General features: G+C 42.2%; 1 protein-coding gene across 6 annotated transcripts in view; it reads right to left on the bottom strand.

Moving 5' to 3' along the window:
* PDE4B (phosphodiesterase 4B) overlaps positions 1–17,358 on the bottom strand; it is a 442,933-nt gene extending 425,575 nt beyond the window's left edge. For 3 of the 6 annotated variants that reach the window (XM_053250556.1, XM_053250551.1, XM_053250550.1), the window contains exon 1: positions 17,087–17,358. The gene's annotated coding sequence lies outside the window, so the exon portion shown is untranslated. Of the gene's footprint in view, positions 1–16,529; positions 16,798–17,086 lie in introns of those variants that run through there. The other 3 variants (XM_053250554.1, XM_053250555.1, XM_053250553.1) reach the window with 3 other exon arrangements.
* Positions 17,359–18,277: the final 919 nt, after the last annotated feature.

The raw sequence follows: 18,277 nt of genomic DNA, 5'->3' as shown, positions 1-18,277 counted from the left end.
GACCACCTAATCAGCTGTTGTAAAAAGATCGCACAGACTGACTACAAACAAAGGCATGACAAGGTAGCAGGGATGATACACTGGAACATCTGCCAAAAATACAAGCTACCTGTAGCCAAAAATTGGTGGGACCATAAAACTGAAAAAGTTGAAGAGAATGAAGATGTAAAAATATTATGGGACTTGTGACTACAAACAGACAAACATCTGCCACACAGTACACCAGATATAACTGTAGTCGAGAAGAAAGAAAAACAAGTCAAAATAATCGACATAGCAATACCAGGGGATAGCAGAATAGAAGAAAAAGAAATAGAAAAAATCACCAAATACAAAGATCTACAAATTGAAATTGAAAGGCTGTGGCAGAAAAAGACCAAAATAATCCCAGTGGTAATTGGTGCCCTGGGTGCAGTTCCAAAAGACCTTGAAGAGCACCTCAACACCATAGGGGCCACAGAAATCACCATCAGCCAATTACAAAAAGCAGCTTTACTGGGAACAGCCTATATTTTGCGACGATATCTATAATAACCAACAGTATTGATGATAAAATCCAGCCATCCCAGGTCCTTGGGAAGGACTCGATGTCTGGATAAAACAAACCAGTCAATAACACCTGTCTGACTGTGTAAACAAGAAATACTAATTCGATTTCTATACTGCCCTTCCAAAAATGGCTCAGGGTGGTTTACACAGAGAAATAACAAACAAATAAGATGGAACCCTGTCCCCAAAGGGCTCACATTCTAAGAAGAAACATAAGATAGACACCAGCAACAGTCACTGGAAGTACTGTGCTGGGGGTGGAATACAGCTGAAATGCAAGGGAGAAACTAAAATGCAAAAGGAGCAGAGCCTGGGATAAAGCTTTGGTTTGATTACTGTGCTTTGTATGTTATCCCATGGAAGCTTTGATACAGAGCCATTAGCCTCTATGATCCTTAAGTCTTACATATGTGTACTTACTTTATTAACACATAAGCAGAGGTCATTCATGTCTAAATCCTTCAACCTATCCTTGTTCATGTATACAAAGTAGATAACTATGGACAAAGAAGAACAAAAGTATTCACAAAAGGCTGACTGGATTAACACCGCTTTGAGGAGTCACCTGAGTAAGCAGTAATCCATCAACAACTGTTCTACATTATACCAATACAGATGTGGTACATTTCAGATGGGGGTGGTGGCACAAATCATCAAATTCTCATTCAAAGTTCAGCTACAGAGAAGAGCTAACAGCAGTACAACACAATGAACTGTAGGGATGTGCACGAAGATCTTCGGTGCCGATGGGGGGCAGCACTTTAAGGGCGGGGGAAGGTGTACTCACCCCTCCCGCCGCATTTCCCCCACCAGCGCGCTGTCGTTTTGAAGCCCCTCAGAGCGACAGCGTTCCTTCCTGCCGCCCCGTTTCCCCCATCGGCCGGAAGTGGCCGGAAGTCGGGAGCGCATGTGCACCTGTCGTGCATTCGCACGCCCTTCTGCCATGACGGGCGCATGCACGCTCGCGACTTCCAGCCACTTCTGGCCGACGGGGGAAACGGGGCGGCAGGGAGGAACGCTGCCGCCCCGAGGGGCTTCAAAAAGACAGCTCGATGGCGGGGGAAATGTGGCAGGAGGGGTGAGTACACCCTCCCCCACCCTTAAAGTGCTACCCCTGTCGGTATTTCGGCGCTGAAACTGCCCCCAGCGCCGAAACATTTCGGAGGCCTTCATAATGGCCTCCGAAACGTTTTGGGCACAACCCTAATGAACTGGTTCAGATATCACACAGAACATCTGTGTGACATCTAAAGGCAGCAGTTAAAGGCAGGATACATGATGTCTCCAAGTCTCAGGAGCTCACAATCCTCCCTCCCATCCCCACACAAACATCCATTTCCAATCTAAATTAAAATAAACCAAGATTGGTTGTGATATCCAAATGCCTCAATCTCAGCTTATTCTCGACGACTTACTTCAAATAAACCAAATTCTATGCCCATGGTTTGAAGTAAACTTCAAAATTTTGACTTATATGAAGTAAACAGGCTAGAATAAGCCAAGCATGGTGGGCTGGGATGTCATAACCAATCATGGTTTATTTTAATCTAGATGGGAAGTGGATGCTTCTACAGGGATGAAGGGGCATGTACTCCCAAGAGATGTCACATAGAGCCCAGCTTTAACAGAGGTTCTGAACCAGTCCAATGCTTCGTAGTTAAAAGATGAGGGGAGAGAAATAAGTAAAATTAAGGCATCCATCTTACAGTCATATCAATACAGAAATACTTCTGAAGTTAAGCTTTGTCAATGCCAAATCCAATTTTTTTTTAAAGTGCTCTATTGTTCTTCCTTCTTCCTCTGCACTCTCAAACTCGAACACTGAGTATGTTTTATTAGGAGGGCAGTATTATTATTAGTAGTAGTATTATATTTACATTTATATCCCACTCTTCCTCCAAGGAGCCCAGAGTGGTGTACTACATACTTAAGTTTCTCCTCGCAACAACCCTGTGAAGTAGATTAGGCTGAGAGAGAAGTAACTGGCCCAGAGTCACCCAGCAAGTCTCATGGCTGAATGGGGATTTGAACTCGGGTCTCCCCGGTCCTAGTCCAGCACTCTAACCACAAAACACTTTAAAAAATCATTCATCCTCAAAGGACTTTCAAGATAGTTTGGGTGCGGGGTTATACATTTAACAACCATAGGACTGAGGATGAATTAGTGGGACACAGCAACACTTAACCAGTTCTAATTATCTCAAAAGATAATTCTTCTACATATGATATAGTTGCGTCAACCGTAGTCTCTCTTAAAACCTTACTTCAGAAATGGAATAGTCACACTCATCATTTCCCTTAGCTCTTTGCTATTTATATGCACCCTTAGAAACATGTCCATCATGTATAGCTCTTAGCCTCCTTATCAGTACTGTCTGTCTCATTCTTGAGAAGTGCTTTGCAATTTTGCTATTCAGTTTAAAATAGCTGTTGCTTTTCACAACTTCTTTTGTAACATGCTACGCACTTTTCAAGGTAGCCACCATGACCCAACTGCCTTAAAGCACATTCATATACCATTCACACTAAAACTATTAGCACCAATGGGAGCTTCCCTCCAAAGGGAAGCAACAGCCACATGGACTCAAACCAGATTGGGACCTCAGAAGGGGTGGGGGGTAGGGAGGATCAAAACTCCACTCCTCAGGCTGCAGTCCTGCTTCAAATTGTGCCCACCCACTTTTGGCTTCTGTTTAGTAACAAAGAGTTAAGCACATCAGGGCCAATGACAGTTAATGTGCCATGCAGTTTGGCCCTAGTTTTCTAAATTTCCACATGTAGCACAGCCCTATGAACATTTCCTCTGAAGTAAGTCCCACTGTGGTCAACTGAGTATACTCTGAGGAAGTGCACATAGGATTGCAGCCTCAAGGTAGGATTCATGCTAAAACTATATATATTCAATTTTAATATTGACTGAATATCACTAATAGTCTTGCAGAAGGGCACCAAACATCAGCGCAGCTCTTTGCTAATCTCACAATATTTCAGCAAAACCTTTCCTAATAAACCTTTTGGGGAAATCATGTTCCTTTTTATTAATTACATCAGCATTCTTGTCCTCAAATCGCATCCTGAGGAGATTATGAAGCATGCCCATACATACATTAACTAGACATTATGTAGATTAGTATAACAATTTGGATGATTTCATGGGCCAAATTTCTCATTTTTCATTCCTCCACTTTTGTTTTATTCAGAAAAGCTCTGTCACTGAATAAAACTTTTATATAACTAATTTAATTCACCACAGTCTGTAATGTATTCATGCATAATTTGAAGCTCTCTGGCTTTAACTTTTTGAAATAATATTACTTTGTTTTTCATAATATTGTCCAATTATTTTTTCCACAAGTAGTCCAATGTGAACAAACTTGCATTTCTCCTATAGGCTAATTGTGTGTATTTCCTTCACAAAAGGCTATTTTAACTGCAGGCACAACACAGGAGAAACTCTAGAAATCTACTCTGAGGTAATGTAGCAAAGTATGTATTAAGGGAGTGAGGATTTTGCTGTACATTACTTACAGTGGCAAGGTAATTAACGTTGTAAGTTTATTTATTTTATTAATGAAGCTTGCTTGACATTTTCAAATTTATTCCTCTTAGAAAATATTGTTTGGTTTTTTATTAGGCCAAACCTTCCAGTCTGCTTTCCAGGGTTAGGCAAGATTGGGGTGGGTGGGAGAAGTCAGTACCTGGCAAGCTGAAATCTGCAGAAGAGATGACCCTGCATCCCCCTACATACATGGTATCACCCAGTCCAGTTCCTGGGCAGGAAGTTAAGGGGATGGCCTGGCTCCTGGGAGGCTGGAGGAGTCTCCTACCTTGCTGCAATAGCATCCACTGCTTGACTTGGAGTAGCAGAGTGACAGAATGAGGCTTTTTATTTTATTTATTTTTACATTTTTATACCGCCTTTTGTTAAAGACAACCCCAAGGTGGTTTACAAAAATTAAAACATACCATAAAAAAGCAGTAAAAACATCAAGCTAAAAACATATAAAAACAGGCATAAAAACAATACAACAGATAAAAACACACCGAAGCAGCATTAAAAACAATTATGTAAAAGCCTGGATAAAAAGCCAAGTCTTTACAAGCTTTCTAAAAGCCGTGATGGAGTCTGAGGAATGAATGGCCACCAGGAGAGCATTCCAGAGTCTAGGAGCAGCAACAGAGAAGGCCCTGTCCCGAGTGCACGACAGCCGGGCCTCTCTCATTGTCGGCATGGCCCCCTCAGATGTCCTCGTCAAGCAGGCAGCAATCCTTGGGAGCAGGCGGTCCCTGCTGTTGCAGAGTAAATTACTTGTTGCAGAGTAATTACTTATCCTCTATAAGTAATTGAACAAGAAGCCAACTTTGAGAAACAAGAGTTTGATATATATTATGAACTAAACATAGGGTAAGAAAAACAGACTAACCGTCTCTTATGCAGACAAAGGGAGAATCTCTCAGTTTGAATTTAAGTCAGCAAGTAAGAAGCAGACAAACACTGTAACTCCACTCCCACACCAGTACATAGATATATTCAACTAGATAAGCATGCCCATACAAGTGAGACAATGTCAATGGAAAAATCCCAACACCTTAAACAACAAAGGCCTTTTAAAATAATTCATGTGAGCTATTAGGTCATAATATACTTGACTGTATTGTCTGACACTTTGCTGTAAAGTTCCAGTCTGGTGGATAGGGTAGTGGGAAATTTTATGGGAAGCACGTGAGGCATTGCCTATTCAAACTCTTCCTTGGTGCTACTTATCTCTGAGGTGCAAAATGGGATATTAGCTCCTCTCCTATCAGGTTTGGTGGTGGTGAAAGAATGACACCAGCACCTTACAACATAATCAGAAATGCAAAGATCATTTAATTATCATAGTAAGGGGGACAGTGTATGATTTTATTACAAGAATTGCATGGTCTGTACCTTTTGCCAACCAACAGTTGTGCATGCAAATAAACCCACCATTTTATTTTTTACACATGAACATTGAAGACTATATTTGCAAGGTGGCACTTCAGTAAATGATGCCAAAGTGAACCAGATTAAGTTTTGGGGGAAGACAAGTGCTCTCTCATCTGTGGCATTTGCTTTTGGAATGCTACTGGATACCCCTCTTAACAGGGAGAACTGCCAGGAACTCTGGCTTTGTGCAATGCAAAATAGTTGACAAATTGTGTTACAAAGCCTACAGGAGGCAGGTCAGCTACCACTCTCCATAACTAGGTTTTGGCTCGAGTGGGGGAAATTAGCATCAAATGGTGCAGCAACAAAAATACCTCAAGAGCTGTGTAAGATAGGCAGCCATAACATGGATGCACTGGAAAGGGGAAAGAAAGGGAATGGAGACATGACTTTGAAAACAAGCTGTTTTATTGAGGGGTGATAAGGGAACAGGGAATGTAAAAGTGTTTGGCTAGGGACATTACCAATTTACTATACTCAAAAGGGAGACAGAGGCTTAGGGCAAAAGAAAAAAGAAAGGGAAAGGTGTTCTTCATAACTACCTGAATCTAATTGAGGAGCTCAAGCACAGAGCAAGCTCATGGGTGCACCTGGGCAGGGTGGGTGGCAATGGGCGGCAAGGGGTACCTTTAAAAATTATTACCTGGTTACCACTCGCACCTGCAAGCCCAAGAGCATCAGCTCTCTGCCCGACATCTCACACTGAGGCTGCCCTGTCTACAGTACCCTTATGGCCTCTGCGCACATGCAGCAGCCATTTGCATGGTCAGTACTACCACACAAATAGATTCTGTGCATGAGGAGAGGTCAGAAGAGCAACATAGGCTGGGCAGCCTCAGCTCGAGATACTAGGGGGCACCACTGCTTGCAGGGGCTCACAGATGTGAGTGGTAACCAGGTAAATATTTTTTTAGGTACCTACCCTTGCCACTCACCCTGGTGCTGCCCTCATGGGGTGGAACACTCAAAACATTCTATATCAGCACAGGGTCATTCCGTTCCAAGCTTGAAATGGCCCTTCATTTGAAGGGTGTTCTGTTTTGAGCTCAAAACACTTGCAATGGCCCATTTAAAGTTGGAACGTTTGGAGCTCAAAATGTTCTGCACATCCCTACCATGGAGCAGATCTCCCCTTGCTGCAGTCTCAATCCTGATCCACCCTTATAGCCATTTATAGAGTGTAATGCACTCTACGTGGGACTGCCTTTGTACATAGTTCGGAAACTACAATCAGTTCAAAATGCGGCAGCCAGATTGGTCTCTGGGTTTACCCGAAGCGACTGTGTAACACCAATTCTAAAAGAACTGCACTGGCTGCCAATATGTTTCCAAACAAAATACAAAGTACTGGTTATTACCCATAAAGCCCTTAACAGCTTAGGTCCAGTGTACTTGAGAGCACCTTCTCTGTTGTGAACCCTGTCACCTATTAAGATCATCTGCAGTGGTGCGGTTATGGTTGCCGCCAAACCCCTGCTAACTTGGCAAAGAAGCATCTTTTAACATGGTGATTCTCTTTATTTAGCAGGGGGAGAGTAATTGGCTCTATCCACCCCCAGCACAGTACCCTCCAGTGACTGTTGCTGGTGTTTATCTTATGTTTCTTTTTAGATTGTGAGCCCTTTGGGGACAGGGAGCCATCTTATTTATTTGTTATTTCTCTGTGTAAGCCATCCTAAGCCATTTTTGGAAGGGCGGTATAGAAATCAAACAAACAAACAAACAAAACTCAGGACCAGGCCTTTTCTGTGGCTGCCCCAGGACTTTGTAACATGCTCCCTGCTAAAATAAGAGCATCTCTTTTTCTGTTTGTTTGTTTTAGGAGGATCCTGAAGACGTACCTATTTTCCCAGGCCTTCAACTGAGACTAATTTTTAAAATTTTATTGTGTTTTTATCTATAATGACTTCTTTTTTATGAATTTTAAATGTTTTATATTTTATAGTATGTTTTAATACTGTACACCGCCTAGAGATTTCAATATTAGGAAGTATATAAATTCAATAAATAAATTTTTAAAAGTAATGCAAATAATGAGTAACTCCATGTCTGGTTTAGCTCTAAACTACTGGCCATCACCACAGCTTGTGACAGTGAATTCCAGAAATTCATAATTTATTTATTTATCAATATATACTTTATACCACTTGATATGCATATCTCTAGGCAGTGTACAAAATTTAAAATATTTAAAAGTCACAAATTAAAATACATGACAATAAAAATATAATAAAATTATTAAAACAGAATTTTAAAATGATTAAAATTAATTTTAATTAAAAGCCTGAAAGAACAGGAGGGTCTTGAGGTTCTTCCTAAAAACAAACAAAGAAGGAGATGCTCTTATTTCAACAATAACACATTGCGTGAGGAGGCACTTGTGTCTGTCCTGAATCTACAGCTGATCAGTTCTGTTGGTAGACCCAGAGTTCTAAAATTATGAGAGAGGGAGAAACACTTATCTTCACAGTTTCTCCACATCATATCATATGCCCACTACACATGCCCATACTTTGCATTATGACATAATGGGCAGCTATGGAAAATTGCTGGGAAGCCCATCTGGCACAATATCTATCACTAGGTAGAAGATCTCACTTGCAACACTGATGTTTATGTGTTACTCCTGAGCACTTTTGTTACAATTAATGTCTCTCTTGTCTTGTAATTTTCAATTACCTGTTCATCACCCCTGCAAGGTTGAAAATATCCCAGAAATAATAGCAGGAGCCAGAAAGCCAGGAGCAAAATGAATGTAGTTTTTATTATAATATTCCTTATAGAAGTGCCTTTCGAGGTCCCTTTTCATGCTGAAGGCTAACATAACATTACAGCATCCCTCCCAGTGGTTGTTGCATCTCCTCTCTTTTCTACATTCATAATCATACTGTCATATAATAAGTGTGGGAGGGTTTCAAAGGCAATTCAAGCCTCACAAGCATAAAAACATACGACAAAACACAGGATTAGAAACAGAACGGCTAGCACAAAGGAACACCTTATTCAATTTTTTCATACTAGGAGATGGTCCAGGAATGGAGGCAAAAATACCATGCAAGAAATATTTGTAGGCTTCTGTCCAAGCAGAAGTTCCAATTCTTCTATGGCTCTTGGTCCCAATATATCATCCTAAGAACCAGGGCACTGATTACCAAAGCTCCCCTTGTGCCACTGTAAACTATAAAGAAATCCAGCATCTTGGCTGGCTGATCGTGCCAGTCAAAAATAAATCCTGCCAGTCTGATATTATATCTCTCTTTAAAAAAATAAAAAATAAAAATGGGTTTCTAGCTTAATAGATTGTGGGAATGCTTTGGACATAATGTGGCATCCAGATTGAGTTAATTCACTAAGTCCCACTGAAATTAACTTGTCTCATTGATTTAATCATGACTAACCCATTTGGATACTGACAAAAATTTTGACAATTCCCCATGATATTTTGGTTAGAAAACAAAAATGCAGGACCAGATGACAATATCTCATGGATTCACAATTCACTGGAAAACTATACTCAAGAAGTGGTCATCAAACTGGAGGGAGGTTTCAAGCGGGTTGCTATCCTGGTGCCCTTCAATATTTTTATCAATGACTTCGATGAAATGGTGGAGGGAATGCTCAACAGATTTTCAGATGATACAAACTGGAAGGATAAGACAGGAATAAAATTCAAAATACCCTTGATAGAATGGAAATCTAGGCTGAATCTATCACCATTAGAGAGCCAGCGTGGTGTAGTGGTTAGAGTGCTGAACTAGGACCGGGGAGACCCGAGTTCAAATCCCCATTCAGCCATGAAACTAGCAGGGTGACTCTGGGCCAGTCACTTCTCTCTCAGCCTAACCTACTTCACAGGGTTGTTGTGAAAGAGAAACTCAAGTATGTAGCACACCGCTCTGGGCTCCTTGGAGGAAGAGCGGGATATAAATGTAATAATAATAAATAATAATAATAATAATAATAATTAAACTCAGCAGAGACAAATGACAACTTCTGCACTAAGGCCAAAGACCCACACCTAAGTATATAGGTATAGGATGAAGGACACTAGGTTTTGCAATAGTACATGTGACATTTATCTTGAGATTGCAGTTTCAGAAGCTGAACATGAGTCACAGTGCGCTAGACCTGCAAAAAAGGTGCATAAAATTGTAGGCTGCTTTAATAAAACCATAGTTTCTAAGTCACAAATAATAATAGTTCTACTTTATTTTGCACTAGTCGGACCTCATTCAGAGTACTATGTCAAGTTCTAGGTACAGAACTAAAAGAATGTAGATGAACTGGAACAGTTTCAGAGGAGGGCAATGAAGACAGTCAGGGGTCTAGAAAACAAGTCCTATGAGGAAATACAGAAGGAACTGGGTATATTTAGCCTGCAGAAGACAAGACTCGGGAGGAAAGTGATATTCTTCAAATATATGAAGAGCTGTCACATAGAAGAGACCAAAGACTTGCTCAGAGGGTATCACTAAATCTAACAGGCTTGTTAGAAGAAAGTAGATTTTAGGGGTGTGCAATTCGGATTTTCAGGTGATTCGGCTCGGACCCGAGCCGAATCACCCCCGTTCTGTTTTGTGCCCGAATCTGGGTCACCCGAATCACCCTTGATTCAGTTCGGATTCGGATTTAATCCGAATCCGAATCCGAATCGATTCAGGGGGGTAAAAAGGGGCCCAGGGGCAAAATTTTGGGGTGGGGTGGTAGTGCCCAATGGGTAGAGTCTACCACCCCAATTTCAGGGGGATTGGGCAAAGTCCTGATTTTTTGTGAATTTTTAAAGTTTTAGTGACTTTGGGGCAGTTCGGGGGCATAGCATGGGATTTGGGCAAAAGGAGTGGGGTGGGGTGGTAGTGCCTAATGAGTGCAGGCTACCACCCCAATTTCAGGGGGATTGGGCAAAGGGCTGATTTTTGGTAAATTTCTGAAAATTTCATGTCTTTGGGGCAGATTGGGGCATATTGGGGCAGAAAGCGGGGGCTGGGGCAGAATAGTGGGGTGGGTTGGTAGTGCCTAATGGGTGCAGGCTACCACCCCAATTTCAGGGGGTTTGGACAAAGGGGTGATTTTTTGAGAATTTTTGAAGTTTTGGTGACTTTGGGGCAGTTTGGGGGCAGAAAGTGGATCTGCCCCAAAAGAGTGGGGTGGGGTGGTAGTGCCCAATGGGTGGAGGCTACCACACCAATTTCAGGGGGATTGGGCAGAGGGCTGATTTTTTGAGAATTTTTGAAGTTTGGGTGCCTTTGGGGCAGATTGGGGGCAGAAAGTGGATCTGCCCCAAAGGATTGGGGTGGGCTGGTAGATAGTGCCTGATGGCTGGAGGCTACCACCCATCCCCAATTTAAGAGTGATTGGGCAGAGGGGTGAATTATGGTGAATTTATTTGTATGAGGTTTGTCTTCATAAGGTGAAGTGTGCTAAAGTGATTACTTCCTCATATTATTCATAGTAAAGGAAAGTGTGAAAAAGTGAAAGTGGGGTCATGAGAGTTGTTTAATTGAAAAAAATCTCATTTGCTATGATAGAATGAGAATTCACACCTCAGAAGTTTTCTCTACCAGCCCACCCCACTCCTTTGGGGCAGATCCACTTTCTGAAAAGTATAAGCATGCATATGTATTCAGTACTTGGTTTGGGCCCCTTTTGCAGCAATTACTGCCTCAATGCGGCATGGCATGGATGCTATCAGCCTATGGCACTGATGAGGTATTATGGAAGACCAGGATGCTTCATTAGCGGCCTTCAGCAGTTCTGCATTGTTTGGTCTCATGTCTCTCATCCTTCTCTTGGCAATGCCCCATAGATTCTCTATGGGGTCAGGTCAGGCGAGTTTGCTGGCCAATCAAGCACAGTACACTGTATACTTTTCAGAGGTCCGATATTGTTCTATTCTTCAATCCTTGTCTTCTTGGTTCCATGTAATATTCTAATTTTCTGAGATTGTGGATTTGGGGTTTTCGTGAGCTGTACGCCATGATCATCACAATTATAACAAATTAAGGCTTGACTTATCTCGCTTTGCATGTAATGCGTCTGTCTCATATATCAGTTTCACCTTTTAATTTGCATTACTGAAATTAATGGACTTTTGCACGATATTCTAATTTTCCAAGTTTCACCTGTACAAACATTTATATACCTCTTTTCAACAGAAGTTTCACAGTGGTTTTCAAAGAAAAGTAAACAATAAGATGCTCCCCTGTTCTCAAAGGGTTCACAGTCTAAAAAGAAATGCAAGGTAACACCAGCATCAGCCACTGAAGGAATGCTGTGCTAGGGTTGGATAGGGCCAGTTGCTCTCCCCATGATAAACAAAAGAGATCCACCACTTTAAAAGGTGCCTTTTTACTCAGTTAGCGGGGCAACTAGCTAACTAGCTTCTCACTGCCACCACCACTGCCACCACTACATGAAGGAAGCAAGGTGCTCCTGTTGGACTCACCTAACTGTGCTCCTGCATTATGTGGCTTTGAAACCTGCCACTTAAGCGGAACCTCCTCCCTGGCTTCCCTATTGGATGGATGGTCAGTAAGAAGGGGAAGGAGACAGAGGAAGAGAAGCTGCTCATGAGAGCAAAGCGTTCTGAGTGAACAAAGTGTTCCAGCTGTTCCCCAGAACTTCGGACACCACAACACATGCACGAAAGAGAAGACGGGTTTTTTGTTCCCCCCCAAGTTTGGTCTCCCAAGTAGTCTCTGTTCTTCCTAATGCCAAAAATAAATGAATAAATAAAATAGGCATTTGGTCCCCAAAATAGTTGCATGTCCTCTATAAAAGTCCCTAGTTGACAACCCAAAGATATATAGATTATCTAAAAGAAAAACCCTCAATTGTACTGAATTCAAGTGGATCCTGATTCTTACAGGATGCAGACAAGTGGCAAGAGTGTGTGTGTGTAAAATATATGAGAGAGAGAGAGAGAGAGAGAGAGAGAGAGAGAGGACTGACAAAACAGAGATGGGCTTAAACTGTTTAAATACAACTTTCTAATAGACATCTTGCAGTGGGTATCACATTCAGAAACACTGGTGCAACAGCTTTTCTTTCAGCAATAAGCAGTGACTGACATCCTGACTACTATGGTGATATGACTGGGACTTGCATGTAACTCCCCCAATCCCTCTACATACGCAATTTTCAATTAAGGACAATTAGCCTTAGCTAGGAGTTTTACAGGCGAGTTAGTTCACAACATATTGGGGAGGAAAACCTATCAGCAAGCTTTCTTTCAGTGCTCTTCATTAGCCTCCAGATTTCCATAACCCTGAGGGAGCTATTTGGGGGAGAAATAGAGGGCATCAGAGGAAAGGGGGAAATTGGCAAATATCTGTAGCGCATGTACAGCGTTACTCTGGATGTCAGTCAGCAAATCCAGACAAGACAGCGGTTCTCTTGGTTAGCATTGATCTGAGAGCAAGTTATCAGACTGTTATGGATGGTACAGAACTCATCTTGAAAGGACAAGTCCACAGTTTGAGTGTGCTCCTGAACCCATGTCTGCACTACATGGTAATGGCAGTGGCTAGAATTGCTTTTGTTCAGCTTTGGCTAGTGTGCCAAAACCTGGACAATGTATGTCATGGTGATGAACCTTGCCACAGAGATCTATGCCTTTGTCATATATCATTGGACCACTCTAGGCAGGGCTGCCCTTGAATGCTGCCCTTCAGCATTACGTTAGTGAAACATATGTTTCCAAAAAATGCAGCTCTGAGGATCCTAATAGGCCATATCACCCCACGAATGTATCAGCTACACTTGTTACCAGCATACTTGTAGGTGCAATTCAAGATGCTGATTGGTTATTACTTCTAAACTCCTAAACTGGTAGTATCTAGATAGAAGAATCTACCCAGTCCTCAAGAGCTTTTAGAAAGGCCCTTCTGTATATTATCTGCTATTTGATTGGTGGTGACATGTAGGTGAGTCTTACCTGGGACGACCCCTATCTTCTGGAATTCCCTTCTGCCCCCTGCCCCCCCCCCCCGAGAAGTGGATGCTCATCTCCTTATTCACTATCAAGTGGCAGCCAAACACACACCTTTCCCCAATAGGCCTTTGCAGAGGTTTTATAATGCTGTGCTCTCTTAGCTGATTGATAGTCATTTTCTGCTTTTATAGAAATCGTTTGAATGCTGCTTATACTGTTCCATAGTTGGTTGCATTTTACTCTCGCATTCTAATTTTTGAAATCTACCTCGTTCTATGCAAAGAACTCAGTGAATAAAAGTTCTTAAATAAATACACAAATAAAACCACAACAAAAGAATTTAAATGTAAAATGTTTTCGGTTGTTGCAATAAGTTTTAGATCTAAAACTTATTGCAAGACATTTAGATAGTACAGCATTCAAGACTTGAACATATTTCTATTGGAAATATATCAAAGTCTGGATATGTACTAGCCAATCCTGGGAAACCAGGAACGAGTATGGTTTGAGTACATAATTTGTATACCCCACCCCAACACTCCATAACTTTAATTTAGTGGATAATCCCCTGCTAAGAGCCACCTTTTACCGTGGTGATTCTCTTTATTTAGCAGGGGGAGAGTAACTGGCCCTATCCACCCCCAGCACAGTACCTCCAGTGACTGTTGCTGGTGTTTCTTTTTAGAATGTGAGCCCTTTGGGGACAGGGAGCCATCTTATTTATTTAGTATTTCTCTGTGTAAACCACCCTGAGCCATTTTTGGAAGGGCAGTATAGAAATCAAATTATTATTATTATTATTATTTATGATGATGATGCATAAGACTTAACAATGCTTTGATTGTTTTTAAAAGCACTCAACACTTACATAGCAGGTGTCACCTTCCTAAACCCTCCCATCCTCAGCATTCTTAGAACTGTTTTTGGCTCCTAGTGCTTGCTCTGAAATCCAGCTGTGTGTGAACCAGAATCTGAAGTGTTTAATTAAATTATGGAAAGATTGTATATTCAGCATATGATGAAAAAGGTTCTGGCCTACAAAATATTATACCATAATAAATGCTGCAACTTAGCTACTCATTCATAGTAAATGTATATAAATCTTGCAAGTAATCAAAGGGGAGATGAGGGGACAGGAGAGAGAAAACGTTTGTGTGTATCATGTGCACACATAATATTTGGTAATGTGCAAGAAAGAAAGAAAAACATGTCCCCTAAACAAAGAAGCCTACATTTAAGAATTCAGTTTATAATATAAATCTGTATATCTTGTTTGAGGCCTAAGCCAAAAACAAAAAACCAACCACCAGAGGAAAGTTCTATAATCTCTTTTTTCAACATAACTCAGATCCTTTAATTCATGATAGAATATGACATAACACACTTCTAATTGTTTTTAATGTGGTATGCACACCCCCTTTGCAGCCATGGGGGGTGGAGTGATTATTAAAAATGGCAGCCTTCAGCACAGACAACACTTTTGCATATGTATAAAGTTTTTTAAAGTTCTGAATTTTCTTATACCACCAATAAGCTAGCTCTCATGTTATACAGATTTAGCAAAAAGATGTATTTCTTTCACATGATGTATTTCTTCCACATGAAATACACAGACTTGCCACAGATAGTAAACATGGCACAAAGCAACTTTCTGATTCACCATCACTTTTTAGGAACCTGATGTTCAGTCTTCAAAGAAGTTACTCTTTGGTACTTCCAATCCAGAGACATTTACAGGACTATTCTACAGAAATCAGATTGATTATTCTTCATCTTTCTTATATTCACAAGACAAAAAGAAAAGCATAATCTGCTGAAATCATTTATACTTAACCTTCATTTTATCGAGGAAATAACTGTAAACACACATATACCTTCAAAAACAAACAAAAAAATCCACATCTAATCCAAAACAGAGATTTGATCCCTAAAGCCTTCTTTTCCACATACCACATGAGGTAACATTATGAGTCAACTCTGAGTACAAACTAGTTCTATAACAGGATGCACAACAAAGCAGAGAAAGTATTCTATCGGCAATACAACCAGAGGCGTTCTTACCACTGGACTTCCAGGCTGAAATCCAGGGCCTCAACAACCCCTCCCCCCCCCATCCTCTTTAATCTGTCCTGGGTGTTTTGGTCACCTGGCTGAGCATGATGATGCTTAACTTGCTCCAAAGGCCTTTAGGTCAGGCTCCAAAATTACCAAGGTTACAACAACTCTGATTACAAGAAGACTAAGAATTTGCCACTGCACTGTTGCAAAGCAAACCAGGCAGAGATAAAGTGTGTATGTGTATACTCCATCCAATAAATATAGGCCAACATCCTATTGTTGTATTACACCGCCATTGCATCTGCTAGCAACAGGTTAGAATGAATAGCAAACTCAGAGCAATTACACTGAATAACTGAGCAATGTTAGTTAAACCAAAATGATTTTGAATGTTTTAAAGATTTTTTAAAGAATAGGAAGGAATGCACACTACATTTTCTCCATTATCAACAGAATAGCCACTTTTAATTTCTACTACATACATGCATAACTAAACCCCAGAAATATATGTTTTCTATCTAGAGTACATCTACTGCACCATGTGTTTTCATAATAAAATGCTATATCCCTCTCACTGTACAAATAAATTGAACTCATTCATATATCTTCATCAAAACAAGAATAGGTCTGGCAAAACCAGCATGTTTTGTAGCAATAAGTCAAAAATAGAACCAAAGTAAGGACAGCACATTAAATAGCATATCACACTCTTTTAAATGTCTCCCACAAGCAGCACAGTTCTGCATCCTATTTATACAATTCCCACCCCCATACAATGTAGGTCAAAAAGAAAATCAAGACCTACTTCCAGCACAGCTGTAAGTAAAACAATGCCAGTTGCCCCAATGTTTACTTTTTAAACTAATCAGCTAGCACTCAGTTATCAGACACTTAGCTCCCCCCCCCGAGCTTGTTTCAACATCTATTAAGTCCAAGTTCAGAGGATTTCTTTTTTCATGCCTGCCACCTACCCCCCCCCCGTGTTATTCCAAACAGCAACCGACTAGGAGTGCTTTGCCTCACCTGACACTACATGGAGCGGACAAGACTTGTTTTAACACCTTGGGGTGTGTTTGTGTGTTTAAAAAAGAAACAGTCTCGACAGACACCTTTTCAGTCCCCAAAGTTCACGGATGTTCTTGTCAGTGCCGGGCTGAGAAGGCGAGAGGAGCTCATCCGGACCAATGTCGGCGAGGAGCAACCCAGGGCGGCTGGGAGATGGACTACAAGTTCCAGTACACCTGGGAGAGGCGGCTTGGCAGCTCCTTTTGGGCACTCAAACTAATTCACCGAGCACTTAAAAAAAAAAAATCCGATTCCCCCCCCCCCCCGTTCCTGTTGGTTTCGGCTGCGAAAGGAAACGTGTGTATTGCACTCCCTCGCCCTTTCCCCCCCACCTCGGCTTTTCCATTTTCAAAAGGGGGGGGGACACACTAGGTAAACAAGGACCCAGCGCAGGGCAATGACTGAGTGCGACTCCCTTGGCTGATAAAGGCGCGGCGAAGCGAGGGGCTACAATGTTGCTCGACCTTCCCTCTCCAGGAGCGCCGTTGTTTTCTCTCCCCCACACGCAAACCCACCTGATTCTCCCTGAGGAAGCTCTCTTGCCTCTGCTGGGCTCCAGGCGCCACCGCCGCTCCCCACTGGAGCAAAGCTCTCTCGTTGCCTCCGCCCAAGCGGGGACTCAGAGGAGGAGGCTTCTTTTCGCCCAGCCCGGGGCTTGGTTGCCCCTGCCGCTGCCCAGAGCCGAGCAGCCTCCGTCTCTCCTCAGAGCCTCTTCGCAAGCAGCATCAGCATCAGGCAGGCTGCATGAAGCTGTGCCGCTCTTCCCAGCTGGTGCTCGGAATGACAATGTAGCATTTGCTGTGTGCGAGAAAGAGACTATTTTCTCTATTAGGGCCACCACCTGTCGATGCTGCTCTGCTAACCCAGACAGCTCCAGGCGTAAATACTCAACACACCATATGCCTTGGACGTTGGGAAGAGAGCTCAAATAGCCTGGAAGTGGGGATATTAATCTCGAGCAGAGGACTCAGGGATCCGAACCTGATTAACCTCAGAGATCTAAGCCCTCATGATGCAGAAATGATCTTTCATCCGCCAATCCTCCTCGCTCCACCAACGAGGAAGGATGTAATAACTACTAGGCAAAAATAGCTATACAATGAAGCCTACTACGTGATAACATCTCTGTGGCCATGTTTGCCCAGACATTTTGGTTTAATAACACTTCAGGCTCCCCTTGTGCTCCCCTTAAGGGCCAATTCATGCTATAGGGTTTTGTTGTTGTTTTACAGATGTACAGCTTTTCTTTACTTTCTCTCTCTCTCTCATTTTTCACAGTGGACGGTGCCAAGTGGCGTAGTACCTATTTGTAATAATTAGAGATGTGCACGAACCAGTTCAGCATTCTATTCCTAGAACGCCGAACCAGTTTGGAAACCCCTTGTTCGAACCAGTTCGAATGTGTGTGGGGGGTCACTTTAAGGTGTGGGGAGGATCAGGGGCGTAGCTAGGGGAGAGGGGGCCCGTGTTCATCCCTCTCTTGGGCGGCCCCCCAGAGTGAGGGAGACAATGAAGAAAATAGGGAGGGATGGAGCTGGAGGGCCCTCAGGAGCTGGGGCCAGTGTTCTTTGAACCCTTTCGTTCAATTATAGCTACGCCCCTGGGGAGGATGCCCTTAGCTTCCCTACTGCACTTTCCCCTCCGGCGCTGCTTCAAAAATCGCTGGCACGGAGCAGCTGTATACCCTCTTGCCACCCCAGTCGGTG

Source organism: Hemicordylus capensis, chromosome 4 (genome assembly GCF_027244095.1).
Source record: "Hemicordylus capensis ecotype Gifberg chromosome 4, rHemCap1.1.pri, whole genome shotgun sequence".
In the NCBI taxonomy this organism is placed as follows: Eukaryota; Metazoa; Chordata; class Lepidosauria; order Squamata; family Cordylidae; genus Hemicordylus; species Hemicordylus capensis.
The sequence above is the reverse complement of the archived record's forward strand: the minus strand, read 5'-3'. Positions and strand labels throughout refer to the sequence as shown.